Source organism: Lissotriton helveticus, chromosome 6 (assembly GCF_964261635.1).
Source record: "Lissotriton helveticus chromosome 6, aLisHel1.1, whole genome shotgun sequence".
Lineage (NCBI taxonomy): Eukaryota > Metazoa > Chordata > Amphibia > Caudata > Salamandridae > Lissotriton > Lissotriton helveticus.
In genome coordinates this window covers 61,498,525-61,519,844 of record NC_136067.1, presented here as the reverse complement: position 1 = coordinate 61,519,844, position 21,320 = coordinate 61,498,525, and positions in this window count along the sequence as shown.

The window sequence follows — 21,320 nt, the reverse complement described above, 5'->3', positions numbered from 1 at the left end:
GTGATCTCCATGTAGGCTTTGTAGCCCACAAGGTAGGGTGTTTGATATTTGAAAATGGGACATGTAGAAATTTCATATTATCAAGTCTCTACAGTGACAGCACCCCAAAAGCTATATTCACTGTGGAAATTGTTGGCTGTTTTACGTGAAAACTAGAGTACAGATTAAAATGCCAATTCTGTATCTCTGGTTTTGCCCCAGCTCGAAAAATAATTAAAAACTCTTTTTAATATTTATTAAAAACACAGTTCAATGGTGAACTTAGATTTTTAATACGCAGTCAGGAAAAGTAGCTTTTAGGAAGTTAATTTTCCCTGCCTGAAGCTCCTGGAGGCTAATTTGCATTTGCCTGCCAGCAGCTGCCCAGCCAGTGCTTGACCTTGAGGAGGTATGACGCCTGATCCCAGAACAAGGGCTTAGGACTGGTGACAGGATGCACTGACTGTGGGGAGTTATATGCCTACCAACTCACAAAGGACAGTTCCCTTCATTAACTTGCTAAAATGCTAACCATTAAATTACAAATGAACACAACAAAAACCATGAAAACCTTTCCTTTCTAGCTCTACCTGAACTAGCGATCTGTGTAAGAAGGTCTCTTGGAGTTAGAAAATGCAAAGCTGTTTCCTGAGGACCTGGCTCTTCAACAGAGACACAGTGCTCAGATACCCACAGGGATGACAGTGTTGTGCTTTACAAATACTGTTTGATTGATTGATACCATGTTTAGGGGAGGAAGCACATGCACTTTAACACTGATTAGCAGTGATAAAGTGCTCAGAGGCCTAAAGCCAACAAAACAATTCAGCAAAAAGAGGAAGAAAAAGAGGAAGGAAAAAGGTTGTGGATGACCCTTCAGAGAGGGACATTTTCTAACAGTGTTCATGATATAAAACACCTTCCTACAGTCTTTTTTTTTTTTTTTTAAACTTTATTTTTTGTGCAGGTATAAAAGGACACAGGTGTAGCAAGCTCACATTAGCACGTCAAATTTACATTCTGGCTCCATTCCACAGCCGTCATGCCCACATCCCTGGGGCCGGGCGGCGACACCTTTCACGTCAATAAGTGTATAATTGTGCTAAGGCTTACGAGCTTTTCATGTAACCCCCCAATCCTGCTTTTGTTTTCCTCCCACAACTCCCCCCCCCCCTCACACCCATACATATCTACAAACTGGTAGCTTTTCCCCCTCAAAGGGATGACAGTCAGATCACATTTCCATCAATCTATGTGTCACTTATCCATCAGTTCCATTTGTGCATAATATACTGTTGCTCGTCTCCCCACCCATGTCTCTGTATAGCACCTCATATGTTTGGTGTCTCTGGATTCTCAGTGTCCCTGTCTTCCTTCGGGCACTTATCACTATCAGGTGGTCACCTACTCCCGTCTCTGTCGTCTACCCCTCGATGGGTCTCCTTCTATTGCCCCACTCCTAGGCCATGGTATTGTCTCCATTTATTCCATACCTTTCGGAATTTTTTGGGACAGCCTCTAGCTTTGTATGTCACTCGTTCTGCTGCCATATAGAGGTCTAGCCCTCTCCTCCACTCCTCTATTTCCGGCCTCTCCGCCACCCCCCAGTATTTCGCAATGTCCCTTTTCGCCACTACTAGTGCCAGCACCAGGAAAATGATATGCGGGCGTGGCAGGTCTACTTCCGTCACCATTCCTAGTAGCGCCAGTTTCGGGTCCAGTGTTAGCTCTATTCCCAGTACCTCCCCCAATTCAGTGAAGATGTGAGACCAATATATTTGTATTTCTTCGCATGACCAGATAGTGTGGTAGAAATCCCCCTGTTCGGATCTGCATCGAAGACATGTGGCGTCTGTTATCCTACCCATCTTGAGGAGACGCCTCCTATCGAAATATGTCCTGTGTAACACATTTAATTGGATCAGCCTCAGCCGTGACTTAATGGCCACTTCTCGGGGGTGCATCAGTATCAGCTCCCAGTCTAAGTCCTCCAATTCCCCTACTTCCGCCTCCCATACACCTCTGAGTTTCGCCAGATTTCCCAACATATTATTTGTGAGTGTTTTGTATGTGAGGGATACTGCCTGGTGTACCATCTGTTCCTGTAGGAGTCTCCCTTCTAGAGGTGAATATTCCGGTATATCCTGTAGTGATATCTTCTGTGCTTTCCAGGCATGTACTAGCTGCAAGTGTTTGTATTGTTGTGTGTGGTGTAATCCAAACTCCGCCCGTAGCATCGCGAATGTCTTCAGCTCACCATTCCTTATCACATCCCCAATAGTAGATATCCCTATGTCATCCCACCTTTGGAAGCCTTTTAGTTTTTGAAATTCTGTGAACCATTTACAGTGCCATAGTGGTGTCTGACGTGTTGGTCTCTCCTCCCACCCCGTGGCTCTCGTGGCCCGTGTCCATGCTCGTATCGTAATCACAGTAGCGGGCAAGAGCGTTCTCCCTGCCTTCCCCCCATACAGATAGTGAAGTACATTGTGTGTGGACAGTTTATGCCTTTCCAATGCATATGTCGGGTGGTCCGCTGGTGCATGTAACCAGTCATTTATGGGGGTCAGGTGTTCCGCCCAGTAGTATGCCTCTAGGTTTGGCAATGAAATCCCTCCACTATATTGGTGTCGTTGGAGTGTCTGGAGTGCGATGCGTGGTTGTTTGCCTAACCATAGGAATGATCGCAGGTCTGCGTGGATTTTGGTGATAGTGTTAGTCGGGAGCGGATAGTACTCATTTTGAAGTGCGTAGAGGAATTTGGGTAAGGTAATCATTTTATACATCGCCGCCCTTCCCAGTAGGGTGAGCGGTAACTGTCACCATCTCGTCATGTCGTCTACTGCCTCTTTCATTATTCGTTCCACATTTTTCTGGAACGAGAGCTTCTCGTCCAGTGTGATATAGATCCCAAGGTACTGGAACCCCTCCGAAGTGGTGAGTAGGCGGTCCGGTAGCGCTACACCCTGCACTGCTTCCCGCGGCGTGTACAGGACTGATTTATGCCAGTTGATGGTGTGGCCCGCCATTGCCCCAAAGCCCTCTAACTCTCTGAACAATGTCCCTACCGAGACCTCGGGGTTCGTAATATATAACAATACATCGTCGGCATAAAGTGAGATTTTTTCCTGGGTACCCCCTAACTCACCCCACGTAAAGCCATGGATCTCCGGGTTTTGTCGAATTTTGGCTGCCAATATTTCTATTGTGAGTGTGAAGAGTAGAGGTGACAGCGGGCATCCTTGTCTGGTGCCTCTCTCTACTCGGAATTCGCGCGATAAGCATCCATTCACTCGTACCCGTGCCTTCGGTGCCGTGTACAGCAGCCCTATCCAGTTCTGAAAGTGCGGACCGAAGCCAAACCGCCGCAATACCGCCATAAGAAAGGGCCAGTGCACTGCGTCGAACGCTTTTTCAGCGTCCAAGGACATGAACCAGTGCGGCTCCGTCCTACCTTTTACTTCTTGGAGCCAGTTGTGTGTCCGTCTGAGGTTGAGCTTTGTCGCTCTATCCGGCAAAAACCCGGATTGGTCTGTGTGTATAAGGTCTGGAATGACTGTCCGTAGGCGCGCCGCTAGAATCGTAGCCAGCACTTTCACCTCCATATTCAGAAGTGAGATGGGGCGGTACGAGGCACATTCTTCCACCGGCTTGCCCTGTTTGTATATCGGCACTATGGTTGCCAATGCTAGATCTCGTGGGAGTCTCCCTGTCTCGTAGGCTTCGACATATAGGGCCAAGAGGTGACGTGTCAGCAAGTCGGCTGTTTTTTTAAAGAATTCCGCTGGGAACCCGTTGGGTCCTGGTGTTTTCCCCGTTTTCAATTTATTAATGGCTATAGTTATCTCCTCCAGTGTGATTCCCGCTTCTAGTGGGGCGCTGAGTTCTACATCCAATAATGGGATATCCACAGTTTCCATATATTGTACGGCCTCGTCCACTGTCCCGAGGTCTCGTCCTCTATAGAAGTTCTCATAGTGCAATGCGAAAGCCTCTGCTATGCCCTTGTCGGTAGTTTCCATGCCTCCCTCCTGATTTTTTCCACCCACCGAGCTGCTCGTTCTTTCCTGCCCAGCCATGCCAGAAGCTTGCCTGACTTGTCACCTACATCGTATAGGCGGTGTAACGTTGCTAGCGATTGCGTCTTTGCCTCATTAGAGACCAGTTCTCTATACTCCCTTTGTTTGTCTTGCAACTGCCTCAGTATACCTACCCCTTTGTTTATATGGTAGTCCCTTTCTAGAGTCAGGATTTCAATTTCTAACGCTGTTGCCTCCCTGTGCTGTTTGTTTCGCTCGTCTCTCAGTCTCCCTTTAATTCTGTCTCTCAACACAGGTTTCATGGCCTCCCAGAAGGTAACATTGGAGTCTATTGAACCCTCGTTCTCCGCTATGTACACTTTTATGTCTGCCCTCAGACCTCGTATTATCTCTGGGGTTTGAATGTCCCATGCTGCCAAGCGCCATTCCGTCTCTCGTCTTTCCGTGTTTTTCCCTAATTTCGCATATAGGGGTGAGTGATCCGATATTCCCCTTGCTTTGTACGTGTACTCATCTCCCTCCGACAGGTATTGCCTTGCCACAAAAATGTAGTCTAGCCTGGAGAAGGCTTTATGTGCCCCTGATTAGAAGGAGAACGTCTCCTGTGTCGGGTGTCGCCATCTCCATGTGTCAGTGAGTCCCATTTCTGCCATGTATTTTGCCAGCGCTGTTTGTGTCCCCCCTCTGCGTGTTGCTCCTGAACGATCTAATTCTTCCGACATTACGTCATTGAAGTCCCCCCCCACTATTTGCATCGTGTCTGCCGTTTCCAGCAGGATGGATGCCACCTCTCTGAGTGTGCGTGATTGGAGTTTTGGCGGGGCATATACTGAGATAACTGTCATGCTTAGTCTATTCCACGTCCCCTGTATTCCCACGTATGTACCTTGTGGATCGCTCCATGTGCGTGTTACGTTAAAGGGGTGCGCTTTGTTAATTAGTATTGCGACTCCCCTGGCGCCTGACGTGTAGCCCGCGTGGGTCAAGACTTTGTATCTCCCCCTCGCTATGAATGTACATTTTCCCACCCTCAGGTGAGTTTCCTGTAGGAGGATAAGGTCCGGGGCGACCCTCCTGATGTATGAATTTACCAATCCTCTCTTTATTTTGGACCCTAATCCATTAACATTCCAGGTCAAAATGGAGATCCCCCTGTGTATTCTTTCTGTGGTCGTTAGTGTACCTGCCATACTGTGCAACTCTTCCGGAGATCCGTAGGAGACCATAGCCGCTGTGCGTGACTACGTTGATTCTCATGCGTCTGACTGTGTTCCTTCGTGTGCTCCCATTCCCAATGACCCCCCCAACTCCCCCAACTTGTTGAAACTCCTCTGCCCCCTCTCCCGCCCCCCACCCCACTTCTCTCCCCTTCCAGACTCGTCCTCATCAAGGTTCAAGCTCTCAGTAGAAGTCGGTCTGTCACCCCCCTCTCCCCCCCTCTATTCAACTATGTCCCACAAGATCCGCCTATATTAGCCTATGATGTATCCCCCAAGCTGGGTTTGTGTCCCGGCCAAGGTATATACCTCCTTCCTACAGTCTTTGTCAGAGATCTCACAATGTAAAACCCTTCCCTACTATGTCGGTCATAGAGTTACATCATAAAAAGCTCCTTCCTACTGGGTCTGCTTAAACAATCTCTCAAGCAGTTATATTCAATGCAACTTTTGGATTGGTGGGCTAAGTCACCTGTGCCCTATCAAATGCCTCTAAAGATCACCATACCCGCAGAACAGCCCCTATCTCTATTCTGCTTTTTGATAATCTTTTCTGTTTACAGAGTTTAGCAAAGCTGTCTCCATCCAGACCTAAAAATTGAATAAAAATGGTGGTTAGGCAACTCCAGCTGCAACCCCCTTTCCTGACGCGATGCCTTTGGTGCAGCTCGCTCCCTCTGCGTAGCACTGTGAGCCTCCGAGTCCTCAGCATGCAGCATTCACTTTGAAACATATAAAATATTCACTGCTCATTAATACCTACTTCAAAGAATTTATTTTGTCGTTAGAAAGGCTTTTGTTCTTCAGACAAGGCATCTGTTCACTTGTGAATATGCCATTCTCCTTTTTCCATATGAAACACTTGCATATCGGCCATTTTTGGAATGCTTAACTTATAAATAATTGTTGGTTCTTGGGACTGCAGCCTCCAGCACTTTGCATACAGACAGCAGCCTCCATGAATGGTGGGGTGGCACGATTGAACACTGTATGCCTGTACACCTTGGCCACTATTTACTCTTGCTCACAGATGCGCACAGTAGTTTGCTGTAATGTAGTCAACAAGCGAAGTCCATTTGTGGAGAGGTTTCTGACCCGGGTACACCAGGATACACACATGCCAACATTTTCAAAGTGGAAGATTTTGAAAAATAATCGGGGTAGAAATGTTCCCTATTGGCTTATGTTGAAGCAGATGCAATTTTGTGCGAGAAAGTAGCTAAAATAAATAATTTGTGACTTCAGAAATTACTAGTCTCTCACCTGCATAAGACCTGTTGGCAAGTATGTGGATGCAGGTGTGGTGCTTGTAGGCTGTTTGTGCTCCATAATCATCCCGGATTACACTCAGGTGCTTGTTTCATGGTACTGAGCCATGTGACAAATGGGGTGTGACATCAGGGTACGACAGGGTGATGAAGAATCAATCAGACAGAATTTGAATTGCACTACTAATCACCAGTGAGGGTATCCAGGTGCTGGGTTGAATGACTCAGTCCAAAACACAGGTCTTGAGTCTTTTCCTGTATTCTGCCAGCAAGGTGATGTCCAAAGGTGGAGAGGAAGGCCATCCCAGGACTTGGCAGCGAGGTAGGAGAAAGAACAGCCTCTGCGGTAAGACATGGCTTGGCAGTTCAGGCTGCACTGTTCCCATGAGGCACAGGGTCAAGGCTGATTTGCATATATGGCCCAGATCTCTGTAATGGGGTGAATGTATGACATTGTTCTGCATTCTGTCCATTAACTGTTGTTTTTGCATTTGTCACCCCGAGTGGGACGGGTATGCTCAGATGTGAGTCCCGTGCTCTCCACACCACTGGAGTCAAGCTATCCTGGCTGATGACGGCTGATAGCCAGAAACCGGTCCTAGGATGCTTGATTCCGGTGCAGGGAAGACATGGCTTGGCAGTTCGGGCTGGACTGTTCCCATGAGGCACAGGTTCAAGGCTGATTTGCATATGGCCATGTCTGAACTGGGGTGGTGGTGAGTGCAAAAAAACAATGTATTTAATCCCATCTCTGTACTGGGGTGAATATACGACATTGTTCTGCATTCTGTCCATCAACTGTTGTTTTTGTATTTGTCACCCCGAGCGGGACGGGTATGCTCAGACGTGAGTCCAGTGCTCTCTACACCACTGGAGTCAAGCTATCCTGGCTGATGACGGCTGATAGCCAGAAACTGGTCCTAGGATGCTTGATTTCTGTCCAGGGAAGACATGGCTTGGCAGTTCGGGCTGGACTGTTCCCATGAGGCACAGGGTCAAGGCTGATTTGCATATGGCCATTTCTGAACTGGGGTGGTGTGGAGTGCAAAAGAACGATGGATTTAGGCCCAGATCTCTGTACTGGGGGGAATGTATGACATTGTTCTGCATTCTGTCCATTAACTGTTGTTTTTGCATTTGTCACCCCGAGTGGGACGGTATGCTCAGACGTGAGTCATGTGCTTTTCACACCACTGGAGTCAAGCTATCCTGGCTGATGACGGCTGATAGCCAGAAACCGGTCCTAGGATGCTTGATTCTGGTGGGTGCAGGGAAGACATGACTTGGCAGTTCGGGCTGGACTGTTCCCAAGAGGCACGTGTCAAGGCTGATTTGCAAATGGCCATGTCTGAAGTGGGGTGGTGGTGAGTGCAAAAAAACAAAGTATTTAATCCCATCTCTGTACTGGGGTGAATGTACGACATTGTTCTGCATTCTGTCCATCAACTGTTGTTTTTGTATTTGTCACCCCGAGTGGGACGGGTATGCTCAGACGTAAGGCCAGTGCTCTCCATACCACTGGAGTCAAGCTATCCCGGCTGATGACGGCTGATAGCCAGAAACCGGTCCTAGGATGCTTGATTCCGGTGCAGGGAAGACATGGCTTGGCAGTTCGGGCTGGACTGTTCCCATGAGGCACAGGTTCAAGGCTGATTTGCATATGGCCATGTCTGAACTGGGGTGGTGGTGAGTGCAAAAAAACAATGTATTTAATCCCATCTCTGTACTGGGGTGAATATACGACATTGTTCTGCATTCTGTCCATCAACTGTTGTTTTTGTATTTGTCATCCCGAGTGGGACGGGTATGCTCAGACGTGAGTCCAGTGCTCTCCACACCACTGGAGTCAAGCTATCCTGGCTGATGACGGCTGATAGCCAGAAACCGGTCCTAAAATGCTTGATTCCAGTCCAGGGAAGACATGGCTTGGCAGTTCGGGCTGGACTGTTCCCATGAGGCACAAGGTCAAGGCTGATTTGCATATGGCCATGTCTGAACGGGGGTAGTGTGGAGTGCAAAGAAATATGGACTTAGGCTCAGATCTCTCTACTTGGGTGAATGTATTGCATTGTTCTGCATTCTGTCCATCAACTGTTGTTTTTGCATCTGCTGCGGCTTTGGCATGCACCTTTGGCAGATGCATGGTGTGTGTAAGGGTGAGGGCGACGGAATGAAAGTCTTTGGTTGGTTGGTGGAAGTTCAGGTGGTGGTTGATATATGCTAGTACTAGGATGCGCAGGGCTTTGTAGGCATGTGTCAATATCTTGAATTAACATCTTTCCTAGAGGGGGAGCCAATGCAGGTTCCGAAGGTGTGGGGTGATATGGGTTCATTTGGGCAGGTTGAAGACGAGTCTGGCCATTTTGTTCTGTATCATCTGTAGTCTGCTCGTGAGTTTGGTGGTAGTTCCTGCATACTGTGCATTGTTGAAGTCCAGCATTTAATTTACAGGCCCTAAGTACATGGTATATAGTCTGCTAACTAGGGCTTGAGTGGCGGTTTTCCTTGTGTCGATAGGTATCTATTTTCAAATTCTCCAGAGCATGCAGAGGGGATTGGAAGCAGGCAGAGGAGACTGCGTTGATCTGTCACTTCATGGTGAGCTTGCTGTCCAGGATGATGCTGAGCTTGCGGGCATGGTCTGTGGGTGTGGAAGTGTGTCTAGGTTTGGCGGGCCACCAGGTGTTGTTCCAAGGAGAGACGTTATGGTCAAAGATCATCACTTCGGTCTTGTCAGTGTAGAGCTTTAGACAGTTGGTCTTCTTCCAGTAGGCGATGTTCTTCATGCAGTTGTGGAAGTTGGTCTTCATGGTGGTGGGGTCTGCTTAGAGCAAGAGGATGAGCTGGGTGTCGTCAGCGTAGGATATGATATTGATTCTCTTGATGAGTGTGTGGTGGAATTGTGGGATACGGCGTTGAATACTGTGGAGAGGTCAATAGGATCAGGGCAGCCAATTTTCCTTTGTCGAGGAGGGTACGGATGTGGTCAGTGGCGGCGATCAGAGAGGCCTGGGTGCTGTGGTTGGCGTGAAAACCGGATTGGGAGGCGTCAAGCAGGTTGTTTCTCTCCGATTGTTCAGAGAGCTGCTGGTTGATAGCTTTTTCAAGGACTTTAACTGGGAAAGGGAACCGCAAGATGAGGTGGTAGTCTGGAGTTCCCTGATGTCTGTGAAGGGTTTCTGGAGGAGTGGTCTAACTTCTGTGTGTTTCAATGCTTCAGAAAAGATGGCTGTGGTGATGGATGCATTGAGGATGGTGGTGAGTTGGTGGCTGATGTCCTTGCCTCCGAGGATGAAGGGGTGGTGGGACAGGGGTAAATGGAGTTCACGATGTTCCCATGCGGAGGGTGGCTGATCGTGGGAGGCTTCCGCTGGATTGAGGAGGACGAGGAGGTCAGCGGGTTGGGGCTCAAAGTTCTTGTAGATGTTGGATATCTTGTTGTGGAAGTGGTCTGTTAGTGCGTTGCAGAGTTCTTGTGAGAGAAGGATTGTGTTTTCTGTTGCCACAAGGCATGAGAACTCTCTGACAATGTTGAAGAGTTCTTTGGATGTTTGGAACTTTCTTCTATGTGATTTCGTAGAGTATCTTTGAGTTGTTGGTGGTATTTGTTGAGGGCTAACCTAAAAGTGGCTCCATCTGTGGTGTCTCTGCTGGTGTGCCATCTTCTCTCCAGTTGTTTGCAGTTGCGTTTCAATATCCTGAGTTCTCTTGTGTACCAGCTGACTTGTTTGGTGGGTCTGCGGGCCTTGGCATGTTTGATCAGTACTGTAAAATTGGATAACAATAAACATCAGTTTTTCAGCTCCAAGATACCCTTCTTGGTGAATGTGCACTTTAAAAATACATATGTTATGTTATATTATATGTTATGATGGGGCGACTCGGTCGGTGGTGTTGGTGATTCAGGTGGTGAAGTTCTGGACTGCTTGTTCCCCTTTGGCTGCAGAGTTGGGCTGGGTGGTGTTGAGGGCATCTAGCCATTGGGTCTGTGTCACTTTGTTCCAGTTGCGGAAGGTGGCTGTTGATGGTGCATGACTGATAGGCGTCAATTCCAAGCCCCGCCCCCTTCGTACATTATGCTTATGAGTTAGCGGAATGTGTCTAACTAATTACTTGCATTTACGCATTTACGTTTATGTTCTCATTATGCAGTTATTCACTTATGCGTGTGATATCGTTTGCAGTGTTCTTAGCTTAGCATGTGTGCCACCATTTTGAATTATTTCTCTCTGCGCGCAAACTGTACTTGCTCATTCCCCCTCCCGTAGGAATAGGAATAACTCCTCGTGTCAGCATATATGCATTTCTTGGTTTACTGTAGCTGAAGCTCCTGCTAGCGAAACTCCTTATCAGGCCGTTCTCATGCGCTGGGGATGTAGCGGCCTGGCTCTGTGTCCTTGGGAGATGATAACAAGTGTTGCTATTACAGGTGCAGATGCCTCTTGTATGAGGCCATTGTCCACACTCCTGGTGGACCAGTACTTTTCCATTATGGGCGTGTTTACTCTGCCTTCTCGTAATATAATGTATCACCATGATGATGTGAGTCAGTCCTTCTCGGCACACTCTTAGGGGTGAGGTCGATATAGGGCCCTCTCATATGGGAGTTTGTGGCCTAATAAACTTGCTTTGTTTATTCTTCTCCACTGTCCGGCTGACTTATTTTGGGTAACTATAGGTGAGTGAGGTAAGTCACTCGGGTGGTATTTTAGCCACGCTTATCAGATGGCGCCCGAACAGGGACTCCGCGATTAGGACCTTTCTCACCCGTAAGTGGGTAGCAGAAGGCCGGAGACCCCCTGGTCGGCACGGTGGGCCTGGGTACCCACTTTGATGCCGAGCTTGGTTCTCGCAGCGCTGCCCCACCCTGCTGATCGGAGGAGGTCTCGGTCCAAGATCCTACGCCGGAGTCCGGAAGGCGGAACCTTGGAGCTGACCGTGTTGGTCCAGCCAGCCGGAAGTGGAGAACGGTAGAGGTCGGGACCGCGCACGGAAGGTAAGTGGTCCGACCGGTGATTGAGGGGCCGGAGTGCTCCGTGAGACCGGTGTGTCTCTGGTGATTGGAGGAGCCGGTGTGCTTCTGGGGCTAGTGTGCTCCGGGAAACTCAGGGTGCAGATAGCGCTCTGACAGACTTGATGGAGATTGGGGAACGTTGGTTTGTGAAAATCCGACTGGATAGTACTGCGGGTTGGTGAGCGGCTTGCTACGCGAGGATTTTGGGCTCGCCCGAACACCTAATGTGGTGATTTGCGGGAGAGTGCCGGGTCCCGCGCGGTGTGGCGCCTGTCGACTTGTAGTGCTGCCCGGGAAACGGATTGGTTTCCCAGTCTCGGAACAGCGGGTGTGTGCTGTTCAGTCTGCGGTAGGGTCCAGGTTTCCCAGGACTTGGTCGACGGGCCTTGTCCCATTTTGGTAACACGTGTTTTGGTGCGGATTCTATTTGATCGATATATGCATATTGAAGCTGTGGATTTTTTTTTTTTGTGTGCTGTTGTGTGTTTGTAAGAGAACAAAATGCCGTGCTTTAGTAAATTGCGCTGTTTCGGGTGTTGTGATGAGGTTTCAGATGTGAGATTGGCTAAGAGCCAACCTGCCCCGCAGGAAGGCTCTCCGAATTTCGACATGTACGTCAAGCATGGCTTACCTCCTTTTTTGTTTTCCTCTTTGTGGCATAAGTATACAATGGATAATGTGGATTTGCAGTGGCCTTTGCTGGGCTCTTTTGACGCAGAAAAATTAGACTATTTACAAGACAAATTGTTTGCTAGGCGCAGCCGTCAGAGTATGTTTGATTCTTTGCGAATGTGGCAGAAGGAGGCACGAGAACGGCAGATAAGGGAGGAGAAGGTAGCTCAGAAAAGATCGACACAGACCATGGCGCAGAAGGCGAAGGAACACACTAAGAAAGAGAATGAGCTGCGGATTGAGCGCGCAGATAGGCGTTTTAGGTTATTGGAAAATAAGTGCTATGTGGTAAAGGAAGAGGATATAAACGAGATGGAAGATATTTTGAGCACCCGACCCCCTCCCCCATATGCTCCACGGCCGCTGTACCCGGTGCTCGGAGATTCCGCCCCAGAGGCGGTGGTTTCAGTTCCCCAAGTCAGTGCCCCTCCCTTGTCCGGTACACCTGCTTCCTCTGCAGGGGGACCTACTTCCCCTTCTACCACGGCACCCTTGCTCCCTTTCTCGGCGGCGAGCCCTGCGTCTGCTGCGCTATCCCCGGTGTTCTCTGCCGGCCCCGCTATCCCCACTGTTTCTGCCAGCGCCACCCCTCAGAGCGCGTTGCGAACACCTGCTAGAGGAGCGGAGGGAGGACTATTTACTCAGGTACGAAAGTTACTCACACGTGCTACTGTACCCCTAGATGAGAAGACCATGGTAGCTAATCAAGCTTGTCAATGGGCCAGGAATAATATTTATTCACTAGAGGATATTTGGTCTACTATGAAGGATTATGAGCCTTTGATGCAACAGCATGCTTTGTGGCACATGTCAACGACCCTAATAGCGCTATGGGAGCAGGGATATGGTGGTGTGGCGCCAGCCATTCTTCGCGATATTAAGACTCATGCTTACAGGGGTAATACTGGAGCAGCGGAAGTGCTCCGTAGTTTGAGGTATTTGTTGGAGTACAGGAATGAGCTAACAGCGACAGGTGAGACCCACTTCCCGGGGATACATCCAATGCGTGAAGTACACCCTATATTTCACCCTGAGGTATCTGAAAAAGTAGACCCGACCACCCTGGTAGTGACTAGACCACGTGTAGATGCTCATTTCCAAGAACAATGGGTGTATACGCCCTGGAAAAGGAGCGAAGTATTAGCTCTGAAGGCGCAGTTACCCGACTCAAGGAAAAATCCAACGGCTTATTACAAAGAATTAACGGAGGCAGCCTCCTCAACAGTAATGACGTTAGCAGATATTGAACTGTTTTTCGGATTATTGGTCCCCGTGGATGTGTGGAGACAGGTGAAGGGCTCGGAACATAGAGAGGAGTTAGGCGGAACTTGGGAAGAATTTACAGATTGGGATAAGGAACGAAAGCCAGGTGAGAAGCCGAAGCCCGAGATACTAGCATTACCCGGGCATATTATTAAATATATGCATTCACTCATTCCTCCTAAGAAGGTAGATTGGGATAAGTTAACGGCTTGCAAACAGAAAAAGGATGAGGCAGTTTCAGATTTCTTCACTCGTTTTGAAGAAACATTTATGGATTTTAGCGGACACGATATCTCTCAAGATGGAGGGCTCCGTCTTTTTGTCAACAGATTCGTTACGAATCTGCAGCCAGAAATATTGGCCCGACTGCAAGCGTCAAAGAGTACATGGACAACATCTACCCCTTCAGGAATTTTGAGCATGGCCCAGTATTATGAACATAGAGAGAATGAGAATAAGGACAGGCAAGAAAAGAAGGCGAAAGATTTGAAGACAAAGGTTTTGTTGCAGCAAGTAGCGAAGGACAGAGGACGGGGAGCCCCGCCCGTGTCAGGTGGTCGAAGAAGTAGATTCGGAAGGGGAGATAGAAGAGAGCGTTTGGGACCCAACCAGTGCGCTAACTGTAAACAGGAAGGGCACTGGTGGAAAGATTGTCCACTACTACGGTCCCAGGGTGGACCTGGTAGAGGACGAGGTCGGGGAGATGCGAATAGAGACACTAGACAGTCCGAGGAGGGCAGGAGACCGGGAGGAAATTATTTTGACGGAGGAAAGGATAGACAGCGTTCTCAGAGGGAGGGCGATGACGGCAGGGATAGACAGTTCTACAACGATACGTACGCCATGGATGATTTCACAGGATTTTCCTATAACTAGGACAGCGTAGGGCAGAGTGAGGGACCTGTTTCTGTGGATGTTGATCAACGTGGGCCTTATGTAACGGCAGACTTGTTGGGATCCCATCAGAAATTTTTATTGGATACAGGTGCTACGAAAAGTTCTGTAGCACGTTCTCAGGTTCCAGGGGCGGCTCTGTCTGGCAAGACTAATATTTCAGTGGGGTTCTCTGGTACCCCGGTGGTTAGCCCCATCTCTAAGCCCTTGACACTTACGATTGGCACCTTCACTGTTGACTCCTCCTTTCTCTTGACTTCGAATTGTGGTGAGAATTTACTGGGTTTGGATTTGTTAAAAAGGTTGCATGCTACGATTTACTGTTCCCCGGATGGTGTGTACCTTACGATGGGTCCTTCTGTCGCGCGTGCGCAGCAATGTTTTTCAAAGGATGAGCCCCTCCCAGTTGAGTTCAGGGATGTCCCCCCGAGTCTGTGGGCCAGTAGCGATACTGATGTGGGAAAAATGGACATTGCACCGGTGTCCATAAATGTTAAGGTGGGAGCGAAGCTGCCTCGCATACCTCAATACAAGATCTCTAGAGATGGAGAGAGGGCTCTGTTGCAGATTATACAGGATTTGATTGGATCGGGGGTAGTCGAGGAAACGGACTCGAATATCTGTAATAGTCCGATACTTCCGATACTTAAAAGATCCTCACGTGACGCTGGTGAGAATACACCTGATGTCTATCGTTTTGTGATTGATTTACGCCATGTTAACAAGGTTGTTGAGCCCCAGTACCCTGTGGTTTCTGACATTACTACCATTTTGACTATGATACCCCCCTCAGCTAAATACTTTTCAGTGTTGGACCTTAAGAATGCGTTCTTTAGTATACCTGTACACCCAGATAGCAGGTACCTCTTCGGATTCTTATTGGCTGGCCGCAGTTTTAGATTTTGTAGAATTCCTCAAGGCTATACAGAAAGCCCTAGTATTTACAGCCAAGCATTAAAAGCACAGTTAGATGATTTGGAGCTCCCGCAAGGAAATGTCTTGTTGCAATACGTGGATGATATTCTCATCGCCTCCGATACTAAGGAGGGGTGCCAAGAGTCTACTGTTAAATTGTTACACCATTTGGCTCGTAAGGGACACAAGGTGTCCCTCCCTAAATTCCAATACTGTCGACAGGAGGTCACCTACCTCGGTCACCTCCTATCGAAGGACGGGAGAAGGCTGACACCAGAGCGCGTCAAGGCAATAACTAACATGGCAGTACCTAACACACAGCGAGAGGTGCGCGCGTTCTTGGGCATAACATCGTACTGTCGCCAGTGGATACCTAATTATGCTTTACTAACGAAACCCCTGCTGTATCTGACCACAAAAGAGGTGTGCGAGCCCCTACCTTGGACACCTGAATGCCAAGAAGCGTTTGAGTTGATGAAGACTGCTCTATGTTCTGCACCCGTTTTGGGAACACCCAATTACCAGAAGCCTTTTGTACTCTATGTGCACGAGGCGGGAGGTTGCGCGTTGTCTGTCTTAACACAAGATTTTGGAGGGAAACAGAGACCGTGTGCTTACTTCTCTGCAATGCTCGATAACGTGGCAAGAGCGCTTCCGAGCTGTCTAAGGGCTACAGCGGCTGCTGCAGTCTCGATAAGACAATCGGCAGGGCTCGTACTGGGTTCAGCTCTTACGGTAATGGTACCACATGCAGTGGACATTTTGCTGAACAGAACACAGACGCAGCATTTAACTAGCGCTCGTCTGACTGGTTATGAGATGACACTATTTGCCCCACATGTAACGATAAAAAGATGCGCTACCCTGAATCCAGCCACACTGTTGCCTCTCCCTTCAGATGAGAAAGATGGTGAAGTGCATGACTGCCTGTTCCGAACAGAGGAGGAGACAAAAGGGAGAGTAGATTTGACGGATAAGCCCCTAGATGACCCTGACGGAGAGTTGTATGTCGACGGGTCTTGTTTTAAACTAGCGGACGGTACCACAACAGCAGCATATGCAGTCACGACATTACAAACAGTGGTGGAGACTTCTAGAGTCCCGTACAACTCAGCCCAAGCTGCAGAGATAATAGCGTTGATGCGTGCATGTGAACTGAGTGAAGGATTGGATGTGAACATTTATACTGACAGCCAATACGCCTTTGGCGTGGCTCATAGTTATGGAAGACTGTGGGCAGAGAGGGGATTTTTGACATCACACGGACAATGAATTCAACATGGCCCATTGATATTGCGCCTGCTGACGGCTCTAACGCTTCCCAGACGGCTAGCAGTAATAAAGTGCAGTGCACACAAAGCGGTGGTTGATGACGTAGGGCGGGGAAACGCGTTTGCAGATCAGACAGCTAAAGAAACTGCCAGGAACAGACTCCCGCGAATGTTTGTGGCTGGACCGGCTAGATGGGTACCAGACGTTAATATGTTTGCAGACACTGTACAGAGTGTGCGGAACATACAAGAGAAAGTGACTGAGGAGGAGCTGAAGGAATGGAAGAATGGAAAGGGACAGTTGGACTCGGATGAGTGTTGGACGGATGTGACAGACAAAAGACGATGGTTGCTCCCAAATGCATATGTCCTCCCAGTGGTGACAATGGCTCATGGACCAGCTCATATAAGTGCCAAGGGAATATGTAAATTATTAGACCCAGTATGGAGTAATAAGAACATTTCCAGGGTGGCCACACGTTTGGTACAACAGTGCATGATTTGTTTACGACACAATCCTGGGAAGGGAACACCTGTCCCTGTGGGTAATTTTGCACCCCCAACATACCCCTTTGAAGTAATACAGATGGATTACATTGAAATGGAAAGAGTGAACAAACTTAAGTATGTACTTGTGGTGGTGTGCGCATTCAGCAGGTGGGTGGAGGCTTTTCCAACAAAAGACTGTACAGCCATGTCGACAGCTAAAATGTTGATTAAGGAATACTTTAGTAGGTTCGGGTTACCTAGAGTGATCTGGAGTGATAACGGTACATCCTTCAATGCTGAACTGATGAAAAATATCTGTAAGGGATTACAAATCTCTCAAAAATTCCACGCAGCCCTACACCCACAGGCTGCGGGTTTAGTTGAAAGATTTAATGGTACACTGAAATTGAAAATGGCCAAAATACAGGAAAGTACTGGGCTACGCTGGCCAGACGCTCTCCCCCTTGCTGTACTCTCCATACGAGTTACAGTAAATTCCAAGACAGGTGTTTCTCCCCACGAAGTTGTATTCGGCAGGCCCGCCAATGTGTGGGGAGTTCCTAGACCTAAATGTTTCTCAGAGATAAAATATCCTATGTTGACAGACTACTTGTATGCTTTGACTAAAGATCTCCATTCTGTTCACCAGCAGGTAGCAGACACACTGAAGCCGCTGCCTGAGGGGCCCGGCCACGGCATCAACCCAGGGGACTGGGTCGTCGTTAAGAAGTACCAGCAGAAGTCCTGTTTGGAGCCCAGGTGGTCTGAGCCACGATTGGTGCTGCTCACCACCCGCACCGCACTTCGAGTGGAGGGTCGAAAGGCGTGGACGCATGCCTCCCACGTAAGGAAAGTTCCACTACCTTTACCCTATGATGCATGGGTAAGAGGTGGCATTGCAGATCACGAAACAGAATCGTTGCCTAAGTACCTCCCCTTTTCTGATGCTGTGTTGATTGGGGAGGAGCACGACGAAAAAGAACGGAAGCCAGCCCTGAGTACGAGTAGCGAGGCTTCTATCGGTCACGGTGCTCAAGCGACCGAAGCCACCTCCTTTCAAAACGACCCACCAATTCTGTTTTCAGACCCCGAAGTGCGAGGGAGCACTCGCTATAACTTGCGGCCCAGGAAAGAGAGGCAAACGCATTGAGCACTGGAAGAAGGGCTGAGATAGGGATTAGGAGTGGACTATAGTCGATAGGTTATTGTAGCAATAGGGATGGACTGCTGAAAGGAGCCCTGGTGCACTTCTGAGACATTGCTTCTGAGACATTGCTGAATGGAACATTACAGTTGTACGCGGGCCCAAGTTCTGTGCTCCTGAGTCACTGCAGTTGTGTGACTCCGTCGAGGGAATAGGGTTTGCGAAGTCGAAAGCCTGCCTATGAGGCTTTAACGGACATAGGGAGAACAGCCCATCGAAGGGTGAAGAACCCCTCTGGCCGGTTTTGGAGTGTCTGAACTTTTAGCAGTGTCCCTAGCTTTTGAACTTTTAGGATATCCCTTGCCCCGTTCTCTAGCAGAAATGTATCCTTTTGGCCGTCCAATACCAGATGAGGAACAGCCTTTTGCTGCCCCTCGCAGACCAGAACCAGATTCACCATGGCGTGCCCTATCACGAAAAAGCAAAATTGTGGTTATTGTGGTGCTCATTATTGTCTTTCTGATAATGCTTGGAATACTGTTTTTTCTGGATAAAGCTTACCCCGTCCACAAATTGGTTCCTACCCCTTCTCCCTTACCAGAACATAATATGGTTACTGTTGATTATGGTGAACAATGTATGAGAAAAGGTTACCGTGATAATGTCTTCATAAAAACGCTACATCATGCACACGCTGTATACAATGTGACAGATTGCTGGGTATGTGGGTTGCTTCCTTCTGCAGCATATAAGAAGGACAGGTTATTGGCACTGCAATTGACCCCTGTGAATAGCTGCGTGGGCTGGTATACCTTGATAGGTAGGGTGAAGTTTTTCCAGCAGCCTGACTCTCTCACCCCACGACTCCCCGACAGTAAGTCTACACTGACGATGCGAGTACGCCCTTTGCCTCCCTCATCCCTTGGACGATTATTTACTGATGGACGTTTCGACCAAAAGTTTTTAGAGACTTGCTCGAAAAAGTTGGACACATTTCTGATACCTAATGACACTGATAAGGTACGAGAGAGTTTTCTACAGTTAAACTCTTCTCTAGCATACCGACGCCCTCCTGCAACAAACAGTAGTGGTCATTCTCTGGTGCCCCTAGCAGTAGTGGGACCCTCGCCTTATTTCTGTATACAGGGTAGAGGTCCGATTAAGGTGGGCGACAGTATTTGTAATGTGACGACATCGATTCGGCTGACCCTTAGTCCTTCGCTTGTCACTCCCCCTAATGTCTACTTTGTATGTGGAGATAACGGGTACCTGTGGTTGCCTGAGGGTTGGGGTGGGACATGTTACCGGGCATATTTACTCCCTCCTGTTTATGTAGCACCTTCGGATTATCATAAGACACATAGGAGGTTTGATGTGGTGCAAGGACAGCGAAAAAGGAGGGATCTTCAAGTTGATGACGTTGATCAGACGGACACCGCTGGACAGCAGTTTAACGATTTTTCTAAAGGCCTGTTGCCATTCTGGGGCCCTATCTTTAATAGTAGGTCCATCAGACGTCTTTCACGGGTTATGGAAAAGGTAGTGAATACTGAAGCTGATATTGCAGCTAATATGTCACTGGAGATGCAGGCTATGAGATTATTTACGATTCAGAATAGAATGGTTCTTGACGTCATCTTGGCAGATAGGGGTGGAGCTTGCCGTGTCATCGGGACGTCTTGCTGCGTGTATATTCCTGACTCCGCCCGACAGTTAACTTGGCTGTGCAGAAACTTCATAGGTTGGCTGCTGAACTTCATCAAGATACTGGTACCTGGTCCCTACAGACATGGTTGTGGGGTCTTTTCTCTTCCTGGGGTTGGAAAATATTCATGGTCATTATAGGTGTTATAGGTTTCCTACTGTCATGCTGCCTCTGCGTTTACTGCCTTCCCCCTTGTTGCTCCATGTGTGCCAGCAATATGAAGAAGTCTACGAACAGATTGAAACAATACCCTGTCTCCAATGCTGTTGAGCTTACTGATGCTAATTGGTTGATACTCATTCATGATGATGTTCTGGTTTAAGTATGTCTTTCCAGTTTTGCCCAGCCCATAGATTTTGCTGTAAAGGCCCTCCTTTTGGTTAATAATTGGAAACAAACGTGTTAGCCACAGTCCGCTAAAAGGAGGGTCTGATAGGCGTCAATTCCAAGCCCCGCCCCCTTCGTACATTATGCTTATGAGTTAGCGGAATGTGTCTAACTAATTACTTGCATTTACGCATTTACGTTTATGTTCTCATTATGCAGTTATTCACTTATGCGTGTGATATCGTTTGCAGTGTTCTTAGCTTAGCATGTGTGCCACCATTTTGAATTATTTCTCTCTGCACGCAAACTGTACTTGCTCATTCCCCCTCCCGTAGGAATAGGAATAACTCCTCGTGTCAGCATATATGCATTTCTTGGTTTACTGTAGCTGAAGCTCCTGCTAGCGAAACTCCTTATCAGGCCGTTCTCATGCGCTGGGGATGTAGCGGCCTGGCTCTGTGTCCTTGGGAGATGATAACAAGTGTTGCTATTACAGGTGCAGATGCCTCTTGTATGAGGCCATTGTCCACACTCCTGGTGGACCAGTACTTTTCCATTATGGGCGTGTTTACTCTGCCTTCTCGTAATATAATGTATCACCATGATGATGTGAGTCAGTCCTTCTCGGCACACTCTTAGGGGTGAGGTCGATATAGGGCCCTCTCATATGGGAGTTTGTGGCCTAATAAACTTGCTTTGTTTATTCTTCTCCACTGTCCGGCTGACTTATTTTGGGTAACTATAGGTGAGTGAGGTAAGTCACTCGGGTGGTATTTTAGCCACGCTTATCATGACACTCCTGCGATGGTGAAGTGGACAATGGAGTGGTCAGTCCAGGTGAGTTCTGTGGTATGGCTGTATTTGACTCTGTCGATGGCCATACAAATCAAGTCCAATGTGTGTCCTGCTCTGTGTGTGGGGTCAGTGGCTAGCTTGATGAGGCTGATGTTGCCCATGCGTTCTAGGAGGGTTGGCTGAGTTGGGGTCTGTAGGGTGGTCCACGTGGAAATTGAGGTCTCCGAGGAAGATGTAGTGCTTGTGTTTGATTGCTAATGGAGCAATGAAGTCGGTGATGGCATTGCAGAAGCCGGTGAGTGGTCCTGGGGGTCTGTAGAGGAGGGT